At 42.9% G+C, this 4131-nt stretch overlaps 1 protein-coding gene across 4 annotated transcripts in view; it reads right to left on the reverse strand.

The window, feature by feature from the left end:
* Positions 1 to 4049, reverse strand: part of cacna1ha (calcium channel, voltage-dependent, T type, alpha 1H subunit a) — a 170202-nt gene extending 166153 nt beyond the window's left edge. For 3 of the 4 annotated variants that reach the window (XM_044331855.1, XM_044331854.1, XM_044331853.1), the window contains exons 1-2: positions 3875 to 4049; positions 1243 to 1325 (exon numbers count right to left, since the gene is read on the reverse strand). The gene's annotated coding sequence lies outside the window, so the exon portion shown is untranslated. Of the gene's footprint in view, positions 1 to 1242; positions 1326 to 3803 lie in introns of all 4 variants that reach the window. The other variant, XM_044331856.1, reaches the window with a different exon arrangement.
* Positions 4050 to 4131: the final 82 nt, after the last annotated feature.

Raw genomic sequence — 4131 nt, forward strand, 5'->3', positions numbered from 1 at the left:
CTCATCAATCTCATCAAGAAGAACAAATTCATTGTTAATATCAGATGATAACCATCTGCGGAGGTTCTGACATAATTTAGTGTTTGGATAAGAATAATAATATTCACGCTCAACCCAACTTCTTCTTGTCAGTTTATGTCACGTAAAACTGCCAACCTCTGGTCTTGTGTTGCACAATATACTGTGGTGAATTGTGGGATACACTTGGCTCTGAATATCAAAGCGGTGTTAGGAGAAGTGTGCATCAAGTGTAGGTTAAGTGTAGTGTGTGTTGGTATACATCAGACATGTGACAACACTTTAAGTGCTCAAGACTGTGAGTGTGGGTATTGGGATGCACCCTTTGTCTCAAGTTGTCTCATTCCAGCAGGTGCGACAAAGCTAACAGGAGAGTGAGGGAGATGTCATTCAAGCAGGGTTTTTACATGTCCGCTGAGTCTTGAGAAGAGGTCTTATCAGGAACAATGAGTAAAAACACCTGTGCGGGTGGACCACGGCCTTTTATAAGTTATCAATTAAAAATGGCTTCAGCATTGATTCCTTCTCTTCACCTCTCACCTTTGTTACTTCTCATTCTCTCATTATTTTCTCACCGTCTTATCTCCTCCTCCCTCTTGCACCCTCGCATCTCCCCCACCTCCCGTTCCCTTCTTCCTTTATTAATCATTATCCTTCTCTCCTCCTTTTTTTCAACTCCCTTCCCATACTTTATTTTTTCCTCTTTCATTCCTTTAACGCCGTTACTCTCACTTCCACAGCTCCTCTGTTGCCTCTTCCTACTTTCTTTACTACCCACATTTGTTTTTTGTCCTCCTCTATGTGTGTGTGTGTGTGTGTGTGTGTGTGTGTGTGTGTGTGCGTACACTTGGACAGCAGGATAAGTGCCAGGCCTTCTCTTAGGAGTAAAGTCATGAACCAGTGGTCATGGACCATTAGTCACACACAGTTTGAGACATTAACCCCCATCAGTATCTCTCACTTCTATAAGCCCCCTCGTGTTTGTGTGTGCACGTACCCGCTTGAAAATGAGATAGTACGACTCACTGAATTATGCTTGTTATATATAATATTTTGTGACAATTTGTTAGTGAGCGAAGAATATCTGTATGCTCCCTGCGTGTTTAAGCTAAAATAGCAAAGTTGTGTCTCATGGTATACCTCTCTATTTCTCTCTCACTCCATTCCTCCCTCCTTTTTTATTTTTTTTATTTTCCATCCCTGCATTGGATGAATCACACTCACCTAGTAGATACCTGTGAAGGGCACTTCAGCCAGACATTTTCTCTGAGATGCTTCAGCCTCTGGGCATGAGATCATTGTGTACTCTGTGAGGTAAAAACAAATCTCCATGAGGAATACATAAAGAAACATGTACTGTGGTGTCATTTCCAATCATGTAGGGACATGCAGAACACCGCTGTAGCCTCTAGGTAGCCAGCAAAGTGTGTTCTCATGTTCAGTGAGCACTATTATGTGTTATTACCTCCCATAGCTGTTTCCAGGCAAATTTTCAGTGAAACTACATCTGAAGTGGACAGTACCAAGGGACAAAGCCAGATTTGTATTCTTTTGTTTTGAAATGCACATTTGCAACATTTGGTTTTCAGGTAAAAAAGTCCAGAGAAAATGAGAACCCATATGGGCCACATGACCCCTTTGGACAGACCACTCCACAGCAATTTTAAATGGGCTGCAAATCATGAGGCCGTCGGACACTAAATCAGGCATTTGGCAGGAAGGAGGAGGACCACTGAGATGGAAGAGGAACAAAACGAGGTCAGTGAGATTGGGGTGTGGGGTGTGGGGTGGGTGTTGAGGAGAAAGAGGGACGGAAAGGTGGAGGAAATGAAGGAACAGAGACATGAGGTGAATAAGAAAATTGATCACATACAATATTCCTCTCTTCTCCTCCTTCAGAGGAGGAGAGAGAGGGAGACAGGGAGGCGGTTGTGAGGAGGAGGAGGAGGAGGAGGATAAGAAGAGAAAACAGAGAGGACATTGGGGAGAGAGGAGCAGGAATGTTGGCAAGAGGAGAGAACAGGGAGATGATGGGAGGTGAAAATGGAACTGAGGGATTGCAGGAGGTGGAGAAAAAGAAAGAGACACAAATTTGGCAGGTTGAGGAGGAGGAGGAGGCCCAGTGAAGTGGTGGGATGAAGAGAAGGAGGGTTAGGGAAATGCTGGGAAGGAGATGAAAAGTGATATAAGAGGTTGTGGGAGGTAGAAAGTATGCAGACGGGAAGGGGTGGAGGCTGGGGGTGGGGGTCAAAGGTGGAGGAAAGATAGAGCAGGAATGAGGAGAAAGACGGGAAAGGAAACTTAGGGAAGTCAAGAAGGGAGAGAGGGATGATACAAGGAGGAAGAGAGTAATGAATCAGAGGAGGAAAGGAAGGAGAGAAGGAAGGTCAGGTGTACAGAGGATGAAGAGAATTAATATAGACAGATAAAGCTACAATGTCGTCATGTGGGTATCTAGGGACTTTCGGGATGGCTGATAGCTGTCTGCTGACTGTATAATGGGGGCCTGTTTACTAATGGCGAGTTATAGCTTCCCTGACTTCATTATGGAGGGAGACGGAGAGTAATTGGGGGGGGTGAGGACAGACGGACAAGCATTGAGGAGAGCAGATGAACAGAGGGGTAAAAGGATGGAGGATGGAAAGAGCGCTTCTGTTTGGGCAGTGATAAAGGTCAAAAACTCAGGGGGCTCTCTGCCGTCTGACAGCAGGACACACAGCAACCTCTCAGACAGACAGAAAGAAAAACAGGAGGGGGGGGGGAGTGTACAGATAGAGATAGACAGAGGGGAAAATTATAGTCTGTCTTTGCTCTGTGTGACAGAGCTGATAGAAACAGTTGATTCTCCACACTCAAATTAAAACCAAGCTAATTATCTTAACAAAGGCAGCTAATGGCTACATAGCTTTAAAATTACCCTAACGTATATGCTATTTAGAGCCTTTATAATAGGCGGCGCTCCTCATAGCAATAGGGTGTTGTGGGATACTTGACACAAGCCCACTGTAATTATTGTTTGCTACGGCACGACATGTCATGTCATCCAGACGTGCATAAATGCTGTCATACAGATTTATTTAGGAGATGCCAAGGCTTTGATTACATAGGAACAATAACAACGTTGTGCTGTGTACTGAGTGAACCCCCTGCCCCCATAAGACTTTGTTGACTAGCTTTAAAAACAAGTCTATAAAATGTATTTTCTTTTTTTCACAATTTATATATTCATTTAACTGTTTAACTATAGTCTCTGTAGATTTGATGGTAAACAAGCTGTGTCACAGCCCTCTCTGCAATGCCAGATTATTTTAGTGGAGAAACTTTGAATACTTTTTAATCAAATCTGTTGTCAAATTCAAGTATATTGACTCAAGAGACATCAGAATCGCCCTCCCATGTCCTTGGTTATCCTCAAAGGGACACAGCACTGAAAACAGTTATTTACTGGAAAATTGCTATTTTGGGTGTGCTTAAAGGAAAAATCTAGCTCTAATAACTGACTACTGGTCACATTTAGGGAACTCATAATATTTGTATCTTTGAGTGTTATACTGTGTTTAAGTGCAGTTGTAAAGGGATAAGTTATTAACTTCAGAAGCTTCAATGAAAATGACGAGGTTAGCTACATTTTCTTTACAGCACAAGAGATAATGTGGACAACTTATGGGTAGACACAATGTGCTATAGGCTAATAACCTCTGCTCAATAAAAAATGATGTAACTTGTGTCTTTTTTGCTAAATGTCGACATACAATTATCATTTATTTGCCTAGAAAAACTCACACATTTCCAATTTTCTCCTCTCCATATTAGCAGAGGACTCTTTGCCATGTGCCATTTGCTTGACAAAACTTACTTTGCGTCTCCAAACATTTCAACCACATCTCGCTGCTTCCTCAGCAGATGGAGTTGCTCAGTTATTATCCAAAAGAGCTAATGAAAAGGCAGGCGTGACCTTTCTCATTGACACCAAGTTGTATTTGATTTCCCAGTCTTTGACAACGCTTTACCCACTGTAAAAAACCTCAGGTGAAGGCAGCGTTTTCTTCCGGCACACTGCTGCCATCTAATGGGCATTACTATTGTTTCAGATTCGCTCCGGCGCTTCCGCTC

The sequence above is a fragment of the Thunnus albacares genome, chromosome 17, assembly GCF_914725855.1.
Source record: "Thunnus albacares chromosome 17, fThuAlb1.1, whole genome shotgun sequence".
NCBI classification, from domain to species: domain Eukaryota; kingdom Metazoa; phylum Chordata; class Actinopteri; order Scombriformes; family Scombridae; genus Thunnus; species Thunnus albacares.